General features: G+C 45.7%; 1 long non-coding RNA gene across 2 annotated transcripts in view; it reads left to right on the top strand.

Moving 5' to 3' along the window:
- Positions 1 to 22922, top strand: part of LOC137541364 (uncharacterized) — a 194125-nt gene that overhangs the window by 5443 nt on the left and 165760 nt on the right. The gene's annotated exons all lie outside the window — the stretch shown is intronic.

Below are 22922 nucleotides of genomic sequence, written 5' to 3'. Positions count from 1 at the left end.
TTCGCACGATTACAGGAATTTACATTATTTGCTGAAAATCAAACGACAAATCATAAACTCAATCTGCAAAATATAAAAAGGGACTTTTAAAAAAAAGTAAGTAATGCACAATTAGTTGCCAAATCTGGACATTAAAATGAAACCTAAAAAGGACAGTTTGGGTCGAAAGAAGTGAAGAGGGATTTGGCTCTTAACCTCCCTGGCTTTCAATTTCCCCAGGATTTCTGTGCAAAAAGTGATAAAATACATTTTTAAAACTTTTTTTTTTCCTGTAACTTGGCAAAATGTGTCAAGCAAGGGTCTAGTATACAGTGCAGGAGAGTATTGATGTGTATGCACGTTTATACTGTTCACAGCATGTTTTGTTTGAGAATCTGTCTATACCGCTAGGGAGGCGGTGGCATAGCTAAGGAGCTGTGGGCCCCAGTGTGAGTTTACATGGGCCCCACCAGGCAGTCTATATGTAACCATCGATACAACGCACCAAAACCTGCTAAGGACAACCACAGTGTCAGAGATGCAAGTAGGGGATGGGAAACGGTAACAGTAAAAAAGGGCGCAGGAGGCTAGTGGACAAATCAGGCGCCGCCATTCACTCCCATAATAAATATCGTTTAATGGGCGCCCGATAGGAAAAAAGGGCGCCGGAGAAAAATAACGTTTTAAAAGCGGCGCCCGGAGACTTAATGTTTTATTACTGCTTCTCATGATTACACATTATTTAATGATTTATACATTTTTTAATATTATTTTTAAACGAAAAACAGTACAATATTTTTTTCAAACATTATTTTTAAACGAAAAACAGTACAATTTTATTTTTTTTTTTACATTATTTTTAAACGAAAAAACCGCACAATATGTTTTTGAAACGTTATTAATGCTTATCACAGGGGGGTCTTAGGTTTAGGCACCAACAGGGGGGTCTTAGGTTTAGGCACCAACAGGGGGGTCTTAGGTTTAGGCACCAACAGGGGGGTCTTAGGTTTAGGCACCAACAGGGGGGGTCTTAGGTTTAGGCACCAACAGGGGGGTCTTAGGTTTAGGCACTAACAGGGGGGTCTTAGGTTTAGACACCACCAGGGGGGTCTTAGGTTTAGGCACCACCAGGGGGGTCTTAGGGTTAGGCACCAACAGGGGGGTCTTAGGTTTAGGCACCAACAGGGGGGTCTTAGGTTTAGGCACTAACAGGGGGGCCTAGGGGTTTGGGGTAGGTACAGGGAGGGTTACTTAGTAATTTTTTTTTAAAACGTTATTATACGTTTCACTATTTAAACGAAAGATTAACGTTTTTACAATTGCCGATTTAATGCACATTATTTAATGATTTATAACTTTATAAAACATTAATTTTAAACGAAATACAGTACAATACATTTTTAAACGTTATCCATGCTTATCGTTTAAAACCCCGCGCCCTTTTTTCCCAGCGCCCCTTTTTAACGTACGCATGGGAAACAGTCTCTTAATGATTAAAAATGCATATGTGTTTTGTATGTATTTTATAATATGCGTTTTTAAAACACTGCTTTTGTTGCATATTTTTCAAAAACGTATCAAAAACGCACATAATGAAAGTCAATGGTGATGCAATGTTACGCGATTTGTATCCGTTTTTCATGTTTTTTTTGTTTTTTTTAAACTATGTTTTCTGATGTATTTTCCGCTTTCTGTTGATTTGCTAGTGATTTGCCTAAAACGCAATCCAAAAATGCATGCAAAACGCATATGCATTTTGTATATGCAAGCCGCAAATGCATGCAAAATGCAAGAAAAATGCATGTGCGGGCAAAAAACGCAAGCGCACAAGCCTGAAGTGTGTACATCGGGCTACAGTCAGCTCAGGACTAATTTTGTCCGTGGACCTTCCTCTTGCATCTCCCCGACCCACTGCGGCCGCCCCGGGGACTGGAATGTCATCAGTAATGGCACAAGCGTGGATGTCCAATGCTGAGAAACAATAGCGGATGGTTAAGCTGTTCAATATGGGCCCCCCGCGATCCCCCCATTCTGCTGTTATCACCCCGCTTCCTCTAAACATTTGGAACTAGTTACCTCCTTCCCCTCATTTGCATGTGCTGATAGACGCGTGTGGGGGGCGCAGACATTGCTTCAAGTGGTTACAAAACGTTTAAGCTCCTCGACTTGTTAATCACACGTGGCTGATTGCCAGGACGTATATGGACACGTATGTGTACACGGCGAGCTGTGCGTGACATGCGGCCGGCACCTAATGTGCTCTGAAAGGACGGCTAAATGGAACGTGCAAGCTGGATTGTATCTGCCGCTGAAAGTATAAGACACTGCAGGGTTTGGTAAAGTGAACCTGTCAGGAAAGATATTCGGGGACTGCCTTTGCTAAATTCTGCATCTACACCTGAAGTGAGAGAGATATTGAGGCTGCCATATTTTCTTTTAACCACTTAAGGACCACAGGCTTTACCCCCCCCCCCCCCCCCCCAGTGAGCAGGCTATTATTACAGAGCTTTCTGTTGGTGGGCTCTGATCGCTGCTGCAGGCAGTATTTTTTTTTTTTATTAATTGTCTTTTTTTATAATATAAATTACGATTTTATTATTTTATTTTCAATCCCCAATTCCCCCCCCTCCCCTCCTGCCAGCCAATCACAGAGAATACATGGCTGGTGCTTCGCTGCTTACAGCATAGGAGGAGGGGAGATGATGACAGCCGGGTGGTCACCAAAACTAGCCGGGTGGAGCGCCCAGCGAAAAGAGCCTGGGGAGAACACTGCTTACATGCAAGCGTGACCGATAAGCATCTCTCAATCACCATTTCTGCCCCCTATGTGTGATGGAGTTATTTGCTAAGCCTGCCACTGCTAGTTCACCACTCTGCTCACTCCCCCTCCCAGTCTGTGTGCTGCTGTGCAGTGCATTTCAGGAGCTGCGGCTGTGTATAACATGATATACAATGCTGTGTTGCATGTACACGCAGGAGGTTTACATGTTGTTATTTTGATTCCTGTGTGCCGGCGGTCGGGCTTGGCGCATCCCATTCATGGTTTACAGCGATGGGAGGTCCATGTGCCGCTGATTGACAGGGAGAACACACAGACAGTGCGCTGATTGCTGTGTGCTTTGCTGGTCCCCTACCCTGGAGGGGATGCCGCCCTTTCAGCAGGAAGCTCGCTCTGTAATTGTGTGTGTGTACGCGGGATACATAATGAATTACAGCCAATTACACAAAGTCAGGATGTCAGCCAGGAGTATGGAGCCACCAGCTGGGCCTGGGTGATGAGCTGGTATGGATAATCCATTTCCCCCTCACTCCATGGGATGAGAGAATCCCTCTGGCAGAGAACACCACCCATGTATTCCACTACACACTGCAAGAGCAGGACAGAAACAAACAAGCAGCAAAACAGCTGCAGCGTGTGCTGATCTCTGCTGCCTCCAGTATGTACAGTATAAGCTGTTACTCTGTGCCTGTACTGATAGTAAACTACCTGCAGTGTGTGCTGATCTCTGCTACCTCCAGTATGTACAGTATAAGCTGTTACTCTGTGCCTGTACTGATAGTAAACTGGCTGCAGTGTGTGCTGATCTCTACTACCTCCAGTATGTACAGTATAAGCTGTTCCTCTGTGCCTGTACTGATAGTAACCTAGCTGCAGCGTGTGCTGATCTGTGCTGCCTCCAGTATGTACAGTTTAAGCTGTTCCTCTGTGCCTGTACTGATAGTAACCTAGCTGCAGCGTGTGCTGATCTGTGCTGCCTCCAGTACAATACAATACAATAACATTTGTAAAGCGCTTTTCTCCCATAGGACTCAAAGTGCATGGTCAAAGCGCAGTATGTACAGTATAAGCTGTTCCTCTGTGCCTGTACTGATAGTAACCTAGCTGCAGTGCGTGATGATCTCTGCTACCTCCAGTATGTACAGTATAAGCGGTACTCTGTGCCTGTACTGATAGTAAACTACAGTGGCTTGTAAAAGTATTCGGCCCCCTTGAAGTTTTCCAAATTTTGTCACATTACTGCCACAAACATGAATCAATTTTATTAGAATTCCACGTGAAAGACCAACACAAAGTGGTGTACATGTGAGAAGTGGAACGAAAATCATACATGATTCCAAACATTTTTTTACAAATAAATAACTGCAAAGTGGTGTGTGCATAATTATTCAGCCCCCTTTGGTCTGAGTGCAGTCAGTTGCCCATAGAGACTGCCTGATGAGTGCTAATGACTAAACAGAATGCCCCTGTGTGTATTCTAATGTCAGTCCAAATACAGCTGCTCTGTGACGGCCTCAGAGGTTGTCTAAGAGAATATTGGGAGCAACAACACCATTAAGTCCAAAGAACACACCAGACAGGCCAGGGATAAAGTTATTGAGAAATTTAAAGGAGGCTTAGGCTACAAAAAGATTTCCAAAGCCTTGAACCTCCCACGGAGAAATGTTCAAGCGGTCATTCAGAAATGGAAGGAGTATGGCACAACTGTAAACCTACCAAGACAAGGCCATCCACCTAAACTCACAGGCCAAACAAGGGGAGCGCTGATCAGAAATGCAGTCAAGAGGCCCATGGTGACTCTGGACGAGCTGCAGAGATCTACAGCTCAGGTGGGAGACTCTGTCCATGGGACAACTATTAGTCATGCACTGTGCAAAGTTGGCCTTTATGGAAGAGTGGCAAGAAGAAAGGCATTGTTAACAGAAAGCATAAGAAGTCCCGTTTGCAGTTTGCCACAAGCCATGTGGGGGACACAGTAAACATGTGGAAGAAGGTGCTCCGGTCAGATGAGACCAAAATGGAACTTTTTGGCCAAAATGCAAAACGCTATGTGTGGCGGAAAACTAACACTGCACATCACTCTGAACACACCATCCCCACTGTCAAATATGGTGGTGGCAGCATAATGCTCGGGGGGTGCATCTCTTCAGCAGGGACAGGAAAGCTGGTCAGAGTTGATGAGAAGATGGATGGAGCCAAATACAGGGCAATGTTGGAAGAAAACCTCTTGGAGTCTGCAAAAGACTTGAGACTGGGGTGGAGGTTCACCTTCCAGCAGGTCAATGACCCTAAACATAAAGCCAGAGCAACAATGGAATGGTTTAAAACAAAACATATATATGTGTTAGAATGGTCCAGTCAAAGTTCAGATCTAAATCCAATCGAGAATCTGTGACAAGATCTGAAAATTGCTGCTCACAAACGCTGTCCATCTAATCTGACTGAGCTGGAGCTGTTCTGCAAAGAAGAATGGGCAAGGATTTCAGTCTCTTGATGTGCAAAGCTGGTAGAGACATGCCCTAAAAGACTGGCAGCTGTAATTGCAGCAAAAGGTGGTTCTACAAAGTATTGACTCAGGGGGCTGAATAATTACGCACACCCCACTTTGCAGTTATTTATTTGTAAAAAATGTTTGAAATCCTGTATGATTTTCGTTCCACTTCTTACGTGTACACCACTTTGCATTGGTCGTTCACGTGGAATTCCAATAAAATTGATCATGTTTGTGGCAGTAATATGACAAAATGTGGAATACTTCTGCAAACCACTGTAGTTGCAGTGTGTGCTGATTCCTATTTGAAACAGAGCATGTTATAAGCAGGGGATGAACAGTATTCAAATTATGTGAAGTCTCCTAACTCTTACAGCTGTGATGGGGAGGTGTGGATGAGTGTCGTAATGAAGTACATGTGCATTACAATTGAGCTTAAAAAAACAAATTCTTGGTAAATGGAGGAGGTAGTGGTGGACTTACCTCCTCCAAGTAGGCACACAACGACTGTAGTAAAGACAGTCAATATATTTTATTTATGAACTCCAAATATGCAACGCGTTTCGCAGGTTTGATCCCGCTTCATCAGGCAATAACAACGGAGCAATAGCATATGTGGTCAGTAGACGAGCCAGGCGCCTCTGTTCTCCTGCATAATATTGAGTCCACCCTGGGTGGAGAGTTGAACCCCCTTTTTCTCATCTACAGAGAGTGACTTCTTATTCCTGAGTGGGGTCAGGAAAATCTCCCCACCTGCCTTTACAGTGGTTGCCTAATGGTAACCCTGGTTTGTGAGCATTAATATTTACTCTATCTAGTAACCATTTACCAGTACATATTACACTATTGGGGTTCTTGGTGTTCCTTGTTTTTATGTGCTCACTGTTTATCCATCTCTAAGTTAGCCAATAAATGGTATCATCCTGATTCAAAACTTCTTGTTTTTATGTGCATCACAATTTTATTTAATACAAATAATCACTGGATAAAAAAAATGATAAAAATGGTTTTAAGCCGTCCTCCCGCCCAAATTCTGTTTGTAGAATCTGCTGAAAAACATGTGTCCAGCGAGCAAAGGACAGTGTGCATGTGTCCCCCTCTCTGCACCCACAGGACATGCCTTATTCTTATTATTATTATAATATTATTATTAACTAGAAATAAGCCCGCTCATAAAAAAAACGGGAGCTAGGGCTCGGCCGCGAACCCCCCAACCCCTTCTCCCACCTTTCCCACATATAACATCTGAAGGTATGCAATACACCCAGCGCCTTTGTCTGTTTCATGTATTCCATTTGAAACAAAAAGCCCTTCTATTGTGCGTTTTTCAGTACTCTTATGCTCACTATAAATTGTCTTTATTTACTGTAGGGTCACTTTAAAACTAGTAGCACAGTTAGGTAGCCCAGCCATGAGTTGGAAAGTCTTTGAGTCAGTTTCCTTGTATCGTCAAACGTCAGGGTATGTTGAAAAATAAGAAGGCCCAACGCTGTTGCGTTTAAATTGGAACCTCTTATGGCTTCAAACAAGCTGTTGATCTGCTAAGAACCAACAACCCGGCTTGGCATTGTCGCAAGGCAGAAGGTAACAATAACCGTATTGTGAGCCCCCCTATAATATTATCCTCTAAGGTTTTCAGCATTTTCTTTATCTCAGACGCTTGAGCGGTAATCAACCTACTGTTGATCTCCTTCCAGTGACAGTTCTTGGGCATCGTTCAAATTACTGGCCTTAATTACCCAAGGTATTATTGGAAAGAGCCCTGGAGGGGAATGCAAAGCGAGGTACCAGGGAGATGTTGGATAGCGGGACCCTAAATGGGCTGCAGACGGGCCGAGGAGAAGCCTATCGTGCAAGCACATTGATCCGATTATCATCCAGAAAGTACAGGAGCAGCGGCAGCCCGGTGACTCAAGAGCTCAACGTGGTCCAAGTTCAGCTTGTCTGATGGAACACCAGAGCATGAGGGGGTGTTTGGCTTCAGCCGAAGTTGGATCTAACACCAGGAAAATCAACTGGCATTGGAAAGACTATTACAGCACTGTAACCTGGCCAGTATCTAAGAGGCTTAACGTGCATTTAATGAAGACCTCCAGACAAGGAACGCAGCTTGCCAGGTCTGTCTTGGAATGAGCATCACACCACGTGAGCTAGTCCAAGTTCATTCTACAAGCATGACCGTGGCTCTAAGAGCTGCGACAGCTTTAGGACGACCTGCGGTCTATACTGAAACTGTTTTCAGTTCTCTAGAAGCAGACATCAGTCGTCTATCCAAACTTCCCACGATGAGCCACAATTATTTCGGACCCACAAAAGTAAGACCCAGATGAGTCTTTGCTCGTTGTCTGAGAAACTTTAAATGGACGATGGTGGCACTGGGGCGCAACCTAATACAACAGCACATAATAATATTAAACTTTCACCAAACAATACAGAAAATGGCCCTTCTTCAATTCACTTTTACTCCTGCGTTTTCTCCTAGGTGATATTTTTATAACTTATCAATAAAATGCCTTTATGGCTGGTTCTCACTGCATGACTGTCAGCGGCTTTTATTGTTTTTTAATTGCGTTGTTTCTACCGCTTCCAATAGATTGTAATGGGATCGTTTTTGTGTTCGCGTTTGACAACGTTGACGATCGCTTTTTTGCGATTGATCGACTTCTCTCAGAAGCTGCATGTTGTCAGCATTCACCAACAACGATAAAAACCGCTGGCCCTGCTCTCCAAAGCCAACAAACGCTCTGGTTGTCCTTTAAAGGCGTCCTGGGGGTGCGTGGCTGACAGGAAGTGGACCACAATACTCAAGGCAGAGAGGACAGGAAATGGACCATAATCCTCTGTGCCAAAAAATCGTCATAAAAAGCTTTGAAATGTAAACGATTTAACAAACAACATTAACCATTTACAAATGACTTGTCTAAATGACATGAAGTTTGAAAGTGGTCAGTGTTCAGCATTTGAAAGAACAGATATGACACTCCTTAGATGTCCATGTGAAACGGCCCTTAGAGGGGAACTGTCGCGAAAATCTTAACATTTAAAACACATACAAATAAGAAGTACGTTTCTTCCTGAGTAAAATGAGCCATAAATTACTTTTCTCCTATGTTGCTGTCACTTACAGTAGGTAGTAGACATCTGACATTACGGATAGGTTTTGGGCTAGTCCATCTGTCCATAGGGATTTTCAGCATGGCCTGTATTCTTAGTGAATGGCAGTTGCTCCATCCAACTGCCAAAAAACTGTGCAGCGAGCAGGGAGGCTGGACAGCATCTTTGTATAAATCTTTTTTGAGGAGTGTCTTTAAGGGCCTGTTTCCACTACACGCAGATTGGATGCAGAATGGATGTGGACAAACTGACTCCAATGAATGCCTATGGGAAAATTGAAAGGGATAATTTGCATATTTAGTAACTGTGCATTGTGGGTAACCACAAATGTTCATTTATAACTGAATTATTGCAAATTTCCTTCTGTTTTAAGAAGGCAATTACACCAAGCTTTGCTTTTTTAGTAGGAGGGCTTTTTGGTTCCTTTCATCCCCCTATACATTCCTAGTAGTTTGGGTCACCCTAAGCTGCTTGGTTACTCTATGGGAAAATCTGCATCAGAAAAATTGTGTTTAGTGGAAACAGGCCCATAGACATTCATTGGAGTCAGTTTTTCTGCATCCAATCTGCGTGTAGTGGAAACAGGCCCTAAGTGCATTTTAAAAATAAAGAAATCTTTGTGGCACCCCCCCCATGAGGAGATGGGCTAGTCCAAAACCTGTCGCTTCTGTCAGATTTCTACTACCTACTGTGAGTGACAGCAACATAGGAGAAAAGTAATTTATGGCTCATTTTACTCTGGAAGAAACATACAGTACTTCTTAATTGTATATGTTTACATATATTTTAAGTTTTAAGATTTTTGCGATAGAGGTCCTTCAAGCCAGGGGGTCCCCAACCACCGGTCCGCGACCCACTGCTGGTCCGTGGGGCGTTTGCAGTTGGGCCGCGGGTCTGTCCTCTTGACCCCCCAGCTCCCCCGTGGACGCCGCTAGCTATGCTATGGCGATTTTTTTTTTTTTTTTGGCGCAAAGGATTATGGTCCATTTCCTGTCCTCTCTGCCTTGAGTATTGTGGTCCACTTCCTGTCAGCCACACACCACCACGACGCTATGAACTATACTAGCTATACTGGGCACTATACTAGCCATACAGGGGTACTATACTCGCTATACTGGGCACTATACTAGCTATGCTGGGCACTATACTAGGCACTATACTAGCTATACTGGACACTATACTAGTGATACTGGGCAATATACTAGCCATACTGGGCACTATACTAGCTATACTGAGGCACTATACTGGGCACTATACTGGCTATACTGGGCACTATACTAGCTATACTGGACACTATACTAGTGATACTGGGCAATATACTAGCCATACTGGGCACTATACTAGCTATACTGAGGCACTATACTGGGCACTATACTGGCTATACTGGGCACTATACTAGCTATATACTGGGCACTATACTAGCTATACTGGGCAATATACTAGCCATTCTGGGCACTATACTAGCTATACTGAGGCACTATACTAGCTATACTGGGCACTATACTGGCTATACTGGGCACTATACTAGCTATACTGGGCAATATACTAGCCATACTGGGCACTATACTAGCTATACTGAGGCACTATACTAGCTACACTGGGCACTATACTAGCCATACTGGGCACTATACTAGCCATACTGGGGCACTATACCAGCTATACACGGGCACTATACTAGCTATACACGGGCATTATACTAGCTATACTGGGCACTATACTAGCTATACTGGGCACTATACTAGCTATACTGGGGCACTATACCAGCTATACACGGGCACTATACCAGCTATACACGGGCACTATACTAGCTATACTGGGCACTATACTAGTTTATACTGGGCACTATGGGCACTATACTAGCTATACTGGGGCACTATACTAGCTATACTGGGGTAACTATACTAGCCATACTGGGGCACTATACTCGCTATACTGGGCACTATACTAGCTATGCTGGGCACTATACTAGGCACTATACTAGCTATACTGGACACTATACTAGCGATACTGGGCACTATACTACCCATACTGGGCACTATACTAGCTATATTGGTCAATATACTAGCCATACTGGGCACTATACTAGCTATACTGAGACACTATACTGGGCACTATACTGGCTATACTGGGCACTATACTAGCTATACTGGGCAATATACTAGCCATTCTGGGCACTATACTAGCTATACTGAGGCACTATACTAGCTATACTGGACACTATACTAGCTATACTGGGCAATATACTAGCCATACTGGGCACTATACTAGCTATACTGAGGCACTATACTAGCTACACTGGGCACTATACTAGCCATACTGGGCACTATACTAGCCATACTGGGGCACTATACCAGCTATACACGGGCACAATACTAGCTATACACGGGCACTATACTAGCTATACACGGGCACTATACTAATTATACTGGGCACTATACTAGTTTATACTGGGCACTATGGGCACTATATTAGCTATACTGGGCACTATGGGCACTATACTAGCTATACTGGGCACTATACTAGCTATACTGAGGCACTATACTAGCTACACTGGGCACTATACTAGCCATACTGGGCACTATACTAGCCATACTGGGGCACTATACCAGCTATACACGGGCACAATACTAGCTATACACGGGCACTATACTAGCTATACACGGGCACTATACTAGCTATACTGGGCACTATACTAGTTTATACTGGGCACTATGGGCACTATATTAGCTATACTGGGAACTATGGGCACTATACTAGCTATACTGGGCACTATACTAGCTATTCTGGGCACTATACTAGCTATTCTGGGCACTATACTAGCCATACTGTGCACTATACTAGCTATACTGGGGTAACTATACTAGCCATACTGGGGATACTAAAACCCCTATACTGGGGCAGCTATGCTAGCTATGTTGCCGCACCCCATCCTCCGACGCCCCCCCCCCCCCCCCCCCATAACCCCCCGTGCACAACACTGTCCACTATAACTGTCCACTGTACTGTCTAGATTTATTAAATTGTGTACTTGCTGCTTCTGACTGAAACCACAGAACTGCTACCTATGCCATGGCCTGATATGACCCAGGTAAAAGTTGCCACCTAGTAAAACAGATTTCAATAATCACAGGCCAGTTCTGTAGGTTAACTCGTATTGTCCAGAGATTCCCAGACAGACTTTAACCTGCTGAGCGGTCTGGACGAGCTCAGCTCGTCCAACACCGCCAGAGGCTGCCGCTCAGGCCCTGCTGGGCCGATTTTCGTCAAATAAAAAGCAGCACACGCAGCCGGCACTTTGCCAGCCGCGTGTGCTGCCTGATCGCCGCCGCTCTGCGGCGATCCGCCGCGAGCAGCGGCGAAAGAGGGTCCCCCCAGCCGCCTGAGCCCAGCGTAGCCGGAACAAAAAGTTCCGGCCAGCGCTAAGGGCTGGATCGGAGGCGGACGTCGGCTGACGTCGATGACGTCACTCCGCTCGTCGCTATGGCGACGATGTAAGCAAAACAAGGAAGGCCGCTCATTGCGGCCTTCCTTGTTTATTCTGGGCGCCGGAGGCGATCGGAAGAACGCCTCCGGAGCGCCCTCTAGTGGGCTTTCATGCAGCCAACTTTCAGTTGGCTGCATGAAATAGTTTTTTTTTTATTTAAAAAAAACCCTCCCGCAGCCACCCTGGCGATTTAATCAGAACGCCAGGGTGGTTAATACTGCAGACTTACTGTGACAGCAAGAAAGAATAAAACAAAATTTCAGATAGGATAGTTACCTGGAAACCAAGAAATCGATGTGTCCAAAGTTTGGCCGGCTGTTCATTGAACCAACAAGGAAGTGGCGGAATATTTGCTTTAGCTGCCGTTTGACACTTTCGCGATAACAATGTGACTCATTTGGTCAAGGATGAAAAATATGTCCCAGAGTTTCCACCAGGATTCTGTCGCAACAGTCTTTACCGCGTGGATTCTGAGAGGAGGAGAGAGCACTGACTGTATGTGTGGGGTGGATAAGCGGACCATGCAGAGATTGATGGGGGCCTGAACACGTGAGAGAGATTGGTCAATAGCCAAGCAAAAATCTATCAGAGGTTAGAGATCGATTTACCACCTCGAGCCATGTGAGGCCAATCAGATCGCAGCAGAAATCAGACTAGGAATAGATTGAACGTTTGTCCCTACTAGAGCTGTTCTACTCCATGCCATAGACAGCTACATGTCTGCCGACTTCACCGACCCCACAACTCCATTCCCCCATTCCCACCCCTCCCAGGTGTTCCATGAAAGTTTTACTGTCAATCCATAACATAACATTTCTAAAATTAGCAGGAAATGCACTGATTGGTTTGTGGGGATCAATAGGTCATACGCTGATGTCATCAGAATAACCACCTCCCCCCCCCAAAAAAAAAAAAAAAATTGGGGGCATAACGTGAAATTATTGGCCCACTTTGGCTTGGACCCACTCTCTACATCTCCCCCTCTCCAACCATGACCCTCACAGCAAGGAGACCCTATAACAGGAGTAGTCACCATGAACCCCTTCTCCGATGTAACGTGCATAGTTCTCCCTCCCAAACATCTCCCCATCCCTTACCCGTAACATGTGTGACCACCATTCGCCTTGTAACATGTGTGGTCGCCATTCCTCAATAACTAGTGTGGCCAGCAGTCTCCCATAACATGTGACCACCAACCAGTACCCAATAACTAGTGTGACTAACCTTCCCTCCCTAACCTGCAGTCACCATTCCCTCCCTAACATGTGTGACCACCAGTCCCCAATAATGTGTGACTACCATTCCTTCCCTAACCTGCAGTCACCATTCGCTCCCTAACCTGCAGTCACCATTCCTCAATAACTAGTGTGACCACCAGTTCCTTATAACGTGTGGCCACCAGTCCCCAATAATGTGTGACTCACATTCCCTCCCTAACATGTGTGGCCACCGGTCTCCAATAAAGTGGGACTAACATTCCCTCCCTAACATGTGTGACCACCATTCTCCCATGTCATGTGGCCACCAGTCTCCAATAATGTGTGACTAAAATTCCCTCCCTAACATGTGTAACCACCATTCTCCCATGTCATGTGGCCACCAGTCCCCAATAATGTGTGACTAACATTCCCTCCCTAACATGTGTGACCACCAGTCTCCCATGTCATGTGGCCACCAGTCCCCAATAATGTGTGACTAACATTCCCTCCCTAACATGTGTGGCCACCAGTCTCCAATAATGTGTGACTAACATTCCCTCCCTAACATGTGTGACCACCAGTCTCCCATGTCATGTGGCTACCAGTCCCCAATAACGTGTGACTAACATTCCCTCCCTAACATGTGTGACCACCATTCTCCCATGTCATGTGGCCACCAGGCCCCAATAATGTGTGACTAACATTCCCTCCCTAACATGTGTGACCACCAGTCTCCCATGTCATGTGGCCACCAGTCCCCAATAATGTGTGACTAACATTCCCTCCCTAACATGTGTGACCACCAGTCTCCCATGTCATGTGGCCACCAGTCCCCAATAATGTGTGACTAACATTCCCTCCCTAACATGTGTGGCCACCAGTCTCCAATAATGTGTGACTAACATTCCCTCCCTAACATGTGTGACCACCAGTCCCCCATGTCATGTGGCCACCAGTCCCCAATAAAGTGTGACTAACATTCCCTCCCTAACATGTGTGACCACCAGTCTCCCATGTCATGTGGCCACCAGTCCCCAATAATGTGTGACTAACATTCCCTCCCTAACATGTGTGGCCACCAGTCTCCAATAATGTGTGACTAACATTCCCTCCCTAACATGTGTGACCACCATTCTCCCATGTCATGTGGCCATCAGTCTCCAATAATGTGTGACTAACATTCCCTCCCTAACATGTGTGACCACCAGTCTCCCATGTCATGTGGCCATCAGTCTCCAATAATGTGTGACTAACATTCCCTCCCTAACATGTGTGACCACCATTCTCCCATGTCATGTGGCCACCAGTCCCCAATAATGTGTGACTAACATTCCCTCCCTAACATGTGTGGCCACCAGTCTCCAATAATGTGTGACTAACATTCCCTCCCTAACATGTGTGACCACCAGTCTCCCATGTCATGTGGCTACCAGTCCCCAATAACGTGTGACTAACATTCCCTCCCTAACATGTGTGACCACCATTCTCCCATGTCATGTGGCCACCAGGCCCCAATAATGTGTGACTAACATTCCCTCCCTAACATGTGTGGCCACCAGTCTCCAATAATGTGTGACTAACATTCCCTCCCTAACATGTGTGACCACCAGTCTCCCATGTCATGTGGCTACCAGTCCCCAATAACGTGTGACTAACATTCCCTCCCTAACATGTGTGACCACCATTCTCCCATGTCATGTGGCCACCAGGCCCCAATAATGTGTGACTAACATTCCCTCCCTAACATGTGTGACCACCAGTCTCCCATGTCATGTGGCCACCAGTCCCTAATAATGTGTGACTAACATTCCCTCCCTAACATGTGTGACCACCAGTCTCCCATGTCATGTGGGCACCAGTCCCCAATAATGTGTGACTAACATTCCCTCCCTAACATGTGTGGCCACCAGTCTCCAATAATGTGTGACTAACATTCCCTCCCTAACATGTGTGACCACCATTCTCCCATGTCATGTGGCCACCAGTCCCCAATAAAGTGTGACTAACATTCCCTCCCTAACATGTGTGACCACCAGTCTCCCATGTCATGTGGCCACCAGTCCCCAATAATGTGTGACTAACATTCCCTCCCTAACATGTGTGGCCACCAGTCTCCAATAATGTGTGACTAACATTCCCTCCCTAACATGTGTGACCACCATTCTCCCATGTCATGTGGCCATCAGTCTCCAATAATGTGTGACTAACATTCCCTCCCTAACATGTGTGACCACCAGTCTCCCATGTCATGTGGCCATCAGTCTCCAATAATGTGTGACTAACATTCCCTCCCTAACATGTGTGACCACCATTCTCCCATGTCATGTGGCCACCAGTCCCCAATAATGTGTGACTAACATTCCCTCCCTAACATGTGTGGCCACCAGTCTCCAATAATGTGTGACTAACATTCCCTCCCTAACATGTGTGACCACCAGTCTCCCATGTCATGTGGCTACCAGTCCCCAATAACGTGTGACTAACATTCCCTCCCTAACATGTGTGACCACCATTCTCCCATGTCATGTGGCCACCAGGCCCCAATAATGTGTGACTAACATTCCCTCCCTAACATGTGTGGCCACCAGTCTCCAATAATGTGTGACTAACATTCCCTCCCTAACATGTGTGACCACCAGTCTCCCATGTCATGTGGCTACCAGTCCCCAATAACGTGTGACTAACATTCCCTCCCTAACATGTGTGACCACCATTCTCCCATGTCATGTGGCCACCAGGCCCCAATAATGTGTGACTAACATTCCCTCCCTAACATGTGTGACCACCAGTCTCCCATGTCATGTGGCCACCAGTCCCTAATAATGTGTGACTAACATTCCCTCCCTAACATGTGTGACCACCAGTCTCCCATGTCATGTGGGCACCAGTCCCCAATAATGTGTGACTAACATTCCCTCCCTAACATGTGTGGCCACCAGTCTCCAATAATGTGTGACTAACATTCCCTCCCTAACATGTGTGACCACCATTCTCCCATGTCATGTGGCCACCAGTCCCCAATAAAGTGTGACTAACATTCCCTCCCTAACATGTGTGACCACCAGTCTCCCATGTCATGTGGCCACCAGTCCCCAATAATGTGTGACTAACATTCCCTCCCTAACATGTGTGGCCACCAGTCTCCAATAATGTGTGACTAACATTCCCTCCCTAACATGTGTGACCACCATTCTCCCATGTCATGTGGCCACCAGTCCCCAATAATGTGTGACTAACATTCCCTCCCTAACATGTGTGGCCACCAGTCTCCAATAATGTGTGACTAACATTCCCTCCCTAACATGTGTGACCACCAGTCCCCCATGTCATGTTGCCACCAGTCCCCAATAAAGTGTGACTAACATTCCCTCCCTAACATGTGTGACCACCAGTCTCCCATGTCATGTGGCCACCAGTCCCCAATAATGTGTGACTAACATTCCCTCCCTAATATGTGTGGCCACCAGTCTCCAATAATGTGTGACTAACATTCCCTCCCTAACATGTGTGACCACCAGTCTCCCATGTCATGTGGCCACCAGTCCCCAATAATGTGTGACTAACATTTCCTCCCTAACATCTGTGGCCACCAGTCTCCAATAATGTGTGACTAACATTCCCTCCCTAACATGTGTGACCACCAGTCTCCCATGTCATGTGGCCACCAGTCCCCAATAATGTGTGACTAACATTCCCTCCCTAACATGTGTGACCACCAGTCTCCCATGTCATGTGGCCACCAGTCCCCAATAATGTGTGACTAACATTCCCTCCCTAACATGTGTGACCACCAGTCTCCCATGTCATGTGGCCACCAGTCCCCAATAATGTGTGACTAACCTTCCCTCCCTAACATGTGTGACCACCAGTCTCCCATGTCACGTGGCCACCAGTCCCCAATAATGTGTGACTAACATTCCCTCCCTAACATGTGTGACCACCAGTCTCCCATGTCATGTGGCCACCAGTCCCCAATAATGTTTGACTAACATTCCCTCCCTAACATGTGTGACCACCAGTCTCCCATGTCATGTGGCCACCAGTCCCCAATAATGTGTGACTAACATTCCCTCCCTAACATGTGTGACCACCAGTCTCCCATGTCATGTGGCCACCAGTCCCCAATAATGTGTGACTAACATTCCCTCCCTAACATGTGTGACCACCAGTCCCCAATAATGTGTGACTAACATTCCCTCCCTAACATGTGTGACCACCATTCTCCCATGTCATGTGGCCACTAGTCCCCAATAATGTTTGACTAACATTCCCTCCCTAACATGTGTGACCACCAGTCTCCCATGTCATGTGGCCACCAGTCCCCAATAATGTGTGACTAACATTCCCTCCCTAACATGTGTGACCACCAGTCTCCCATGTCATGTGGCCACCAGTCCCCAATAATGTGTGAGTAACATTCCCTCCCTAACATGTGTGACCACCAGTCTCCCATGTCATGTGGCCACCAGTCCCCAATAATGTGTGACTAACCTTCCCTCCCTAACATGTGTGACCACCAGTCTCCCATGTCATGTGGCCACCAGTCCCCAATAATGTGTGACTAACATTCCCTCCCTAACATGTGTGACCACCAGTCTCCCATGTCATGTGGCCACCAGCCCCCAATAATGTGTGACTAACATTCCCTCCCTAACATGTGTGACCACCGGTCCCCAATAATGTGTGACTAACATTCCCTCCCTAACATGTGTGACCACCAGTCCCCAATAATGTGTGACTAACATTCCCTCCCTAACATGTGTTTACCAGTCTCCCATGTCATGTGGCCACCAGTCCCCAATAATGTGTGACTAACATTCCCTCCCTAACATGTGTGACCACCGGTCCCCAATAATGTGTGACTAACATTCCCTCCCTAACATGTGTGACCACCAGTCCCCAATAATGTGTGACTAACATTCCCTCCCTAACATGTGTTTACCAGTCTCCCATGTCATGTGGCTACCAGTCCCCAATAACGTGTGACTAACATTCCCTCCCTAACATGTGCGGTCACCATTCCTCCATAACTAGTGTGACCACCAGTCTCCCATGACATGTGTCCACCAGTCCCCAATAACGTGTGGCTACCATTCGCCTCGTAACATGTGCAATCGCCATTGTCTCATAACTTGTGTGGTCTTCAGTCTTCCCTGACATAGGACCACCTGTCCCCATAATGTCACCACCAGTCACCGATGACATGTGTGGCCACCATTCCCTCCATATCACATACAGCCACCATTTGTTTTCTCCTGGACTCAATGCTGGAGGATGTGAGATCCTTTCCGAGGACACCACTATGCTACTCTGGATGGGGGGTGGGTGAAGGCTTACAAGGGAGTGTAGGAGAGGGTGGGAGAGATGGCAGAAGTCAGGCCCCATCTCCCTGAAGGACCTTCCTACACCCCCAATAATTATGCCACTGCATGTGTGGAACTACCAAAACTAACATCATCCAATCAGACATTAAGACACTGTCCTGCGTCCAAGTTGAATTTTATAAAAAAAAAGTTTTCCAGCTGTGTCCTTTTCTTGTACATATGGGGCTCCCATAATAGCAAATACCACTGCGGTGCTTCCTCCACAACTCAACCTGCAGCTGTCCACCAGAGATAGAGAGATGCAGTAGTATGAAGCCGCTTGTGCATGAAGCTTTGTGGTACTGTGGAGGTGCGGACCATCCTCGCAATGCAGATAATGTCTCCCAAAACTACTGTTTCCTTATTGTGTTGCAATGTTCTCCCCTGAATTTTTTTCACAACCCGGGTGGCAAGAAAAAGTAGCGAGGTGGGGCGTGACGAGGGAATGCATGGCTGCTGCAGCTCTGCTTACAGGATTGGAGATGAATGAGGAGGCAAGCTAATGACAGCCGGGTGTTTCCCAAAATCAGCTGGGTGGAGAACTGAGGAGAACACTGGTGTTGTGAATTTATTAGGATGGCTCTAATACAGTTCTGTAAAAATATATATTAGCAGCAGATCTCTCTCCCTGCCCTAAAAATATTTGTCAATGTTAATCTGTGTTGATATCAGGGCCGGTTTAAGCAACAATGGGGCCCCAGGGCAAAATAAACCTGCCCCCCCCCCCCCCCCCCCCCCCAACAGATACCCCGGAACAAAAATCGGCATTAGGGGACCTTTTTTGCAGCTGGTATAGTCAGGGTGTGAATTCCCAATCGGTCGGAGCTCCACATTCTGGCTATCCCAGCCTGCATGGGGGACAAGGGGTTAAAAAGTTTCAGGAGGGGGGACCCCACATAATTAAAAAAAAAAAAAACATTCCCACACTCTAAACATAAAAATAATAATTGGGAAAATAGGAAAAAATGCCAGGAATTTTCATACAGCCATATTGCGGCTGTATAGCGATCCCTGGCCAAAGCGCTGCGGCTGCGTATAGACCCCCTGGAAACCCCGTCAGGAAATGTCTTGCTCTTTCGTTTGATGCATGTAAAATTACACTACTGTTAGGTTTGCTACTAAAAGTGACATTTACCACATTTAAAAGTATACTTTTTTCCTTCGAAACGTTAAAATCGATTTTCTCAAAAACTATAAGGTCTTTTTGAAAAATTGTTTTTCCTCTTATTTCCAATGATCTCCTTAACATATCCTGAAAATTTAGGGTTTCTAGAATTTAAGGTGGATTTGCTATTAACCATTGAAGTCGGCTGGTTTTTAAATGTGTATTTTTTTTTCCTTTGAAACTTTAAAATCGATTTTCTCAAAAACTATAAGGTCGATTTGAAATTTTTATTTTCCTCTTGTAGCCACTGGGGGCCCCTACAAGCTCTGGGGCCCTGGGGCAGCTGCCTCCTTTTGCCTCTATGGTAGCGCCGGCCCTGGTTGGTATGTAACATAATATCCCATGCCCGACTCCTGACATTGTCCCTCTCACTCCCTGAGATCATGCAGATCCGTTCTGCACAGGGCTGTGGAGTCGGTACAAAAATTATCCGACTGACTCGTCAGCTCATGAAACCACCGACTCAAACTCCAGGTACCCAAAATTGCTCCGACTGAACAGCCCTGGTTCTGCAGCCTTGGTCAATAAGACATCTTCAAGTATAAATTATGAAACTCCTTGCAGTTCTCCAATATTTCCAAGAAATTCTTTTTATTTCAGTTTCTGATTGGAGGGTTTTTACTGCTGTCAAGGTCCCCACTTGAGAAACATTCTTCCACTTTCTGTCTTTCAGACCTTCATGCAGTTATGAAGTTTCATGGCCATACTATGAAAACCGGTAGCCCCAGGGGCAGGAAATGGGGGTCGGCAATAAAAATGTGTGTAGGATACGTGGAGAGAATTTCATAGAGACAGGATATTCTCACTTCCTGTTTAGGGAGGAAGTAATGGCAGTCCTCAAGACGAGAGCGACGCAAATCCAGACGACGTTGTTCCAAAACTGCAATAAGACTTTCCCCTGGTTTTTTAACTGTCCTTAGGGTACCCACATGATGAGCCAACCCCAGATTTTTGTCCGTCAGAAGGACAGTGGCAGCTGGATTCTGTTTGGGTTCCAAGGTCACTTTTTTAGACAACTTTTACCCGACCCTCATTATGTGCCCGAGACATGTGATCTGCGTGTCACGGTTCTGCTTGCAGTGTTACACATCTCTGACCTGTTCTTAATTTACATTTTAAGTATCCAGTTCTCCAGATTTTGGCTCCGACTACTCCCTTCTCTCTGATTCTATTTGCAGCTCGGCCAAGTTGCCGACATTCTTAAACGGGAGCCATTATGATACGCTTTGCCTCCGAGGGGGAGGAAGAGCTTTGTGTGATGTAATGGAAAAGGGGGCACATCTAACTAGTGTAGCTTCAAGCATCATTAGTCATGAATCATATATATATATATATATATATATATATATATATATATATATATATATATATATATATATATATATATATACTAAGTGGCCAAAAAATTAAAGACACCCTCTAATAGTGAGTTGGTCCACCTTTAGCTCTGATCACAGCCGACATTTTTCTTGGCATGGACACAACAAGATGCTGATCCCGTTGCTGAGGAATGTTTGCCCATGCTGACATAATGGCAGCTCTAAGTTGGGTCAGATTGGATGGTGGCGTTTCCAAGCTTTGAAGTGATCTTTTGACTTTGTCCCACAAATGCTCAATAGGATTGAGGTCGGGACTGAGCTGGCCATGAAAGCAGGTTAAATTCTGATTGATGTTCCTTAAACCAGTTTGAGCCCGATCGAGCAGGGTGGCAGGGGCCCACAATAGGTGTCTTTTCCTATTTTTGTGTGATAGCAAAGGCACTCTTGATGTTCTCCTGCTGCTAAAGTCCATCCTTTGCAAAGTCTGTCTTGTTGTGCGTTGGGATCTGCATTGTATTCAGCTGTAATGTGTTGTGTTGTTGCTCCTCTCTTGCTGCGGACTATGCATGCTACTCGCCTTTCACCTTTCTCATTCACCAACCTTTTTTTTTTACCAGAATAATCTTCATCGCTTGAAGTTTTTTTTTTCTCAGATGCCACTCTCTCTAAACACCCGAGATACCGTTGCGTGAGTAAATCCTAAAAGAGTCATCCTTTCAAAAATGCTAGCACCAGCTCTTCTTGCACCACTTGTTCAAAGTCACTTAAAGTGAGTCTGAAGTTAAATTAAAAAATAAATAAAAAACAGATACTCACCTAAGGAGAGGGAAGGCTCTTGGTCCTATAGAACCATCCCATTCCTCCTTCAGTCCCCGCGTTCCACCACTGGCTCCCACATTAGCAGTCTCCGACCGATGGGTCAGAGACTGTTCTCTCTGCCTCTGCAGGAGGCATCGGCAGTCTTCGGGAGCATGAGTGCATGTGAAGAGGGGCTGCTCCCTACTGTGCATGTGCGAGCACGTCGTGCACTTACGCATGCACAGTACGGAGCTGCCCGTTTTCAGGAGCACTCGGGCAATTTTATTCTAGGGTTGTGGAGTCGGTCCAAAAATCATCTGACCACAACTCTGACACCTTAGTTTATGAAACCACCGACTCCAACTCCGATTCCAGGTACCCAAAACTGCTCCAACTCCACAGTCCTGTTTTATTCACTGTTATTTACACTACAGTTCTTCTTTAAAGAGAATCTGTACTCTAATATTCTTACACGAAAAAGCATACCATTCTATTCCTTATTTTCTCCTGTGCCCCTCTGTGCTGTTTCTGCCACTCTCTGCTGCAATCCTGGCTTGTAATTAACAGTTTTAGGCAGTGTTTACAAACAAACTAACCAGCTTGTGATAGGCTCACATAAACAGAGTGTGTGAGTCATACAGAGTGTGCAGGGGGCCTGCAGAGGGTGTGTATCGCTTCTATCCAATCACAAGCAGCCCTGCACATTCCACACATTCAAGCCTTAGCCCGACAGACACGACAGAGGAAAGGAGATAAGATTTATTACAGAGACAGTGCAATTAGGAACGGCTGCAGGAAGCCAGAGCACATTAGAACAGGCATAGGGACTTATAGGATAGAAGAACTAAGGCTGAAAAATTTGTTACAGAGTCTCTTTAAGAAGCTGGTCTTACGGGCTCTTGTGATACCTCTGAGAGAATATTCCTGACTATATCTTGGCTGAAATCCTTTAAATAATGCAATTTACTTTTTACAGCATGATCATTTTATTTTAGTATCCTTCCTGACGAAGGTTTGTTCTTAAGTAACCTTTCCCTCCCCCCGCCCCCCCATGCACACTCGCGCACACACACGCCGCTACATTACAATGCCGTAACACAATACAACAGCTACCTAAGTCTTGGAACATCACCCTCAATCTTGTTAGCGGAGGGACCATTACAAATTCCAGCAGGCTTTCATATGGGATTGATATGGTTTCTCAGTCACTGGAAAGGAGAACAGAATGGGC

This window comes from Hyperolius riggenbachi, chromosome 12, assembly GCF_040937935.1.
Source record: "Hyperolius riggenbachi isolate aHypRig1 chromosome 12, aHypRig1.pri, whole genome shotgun sequence".
NCBI classification, from domain to species: domain Eukaryota; kingdom Metazoa; phylum Chordata; class Amphibia; order Anura; family Hyperoliidae; genus Hyperolius; species Hyperolius riggenbachi.
Note: the sequence above shows the minus strand (reverse complement) of the source record. Positions and strands in the feature narration are given on the sequence as shown.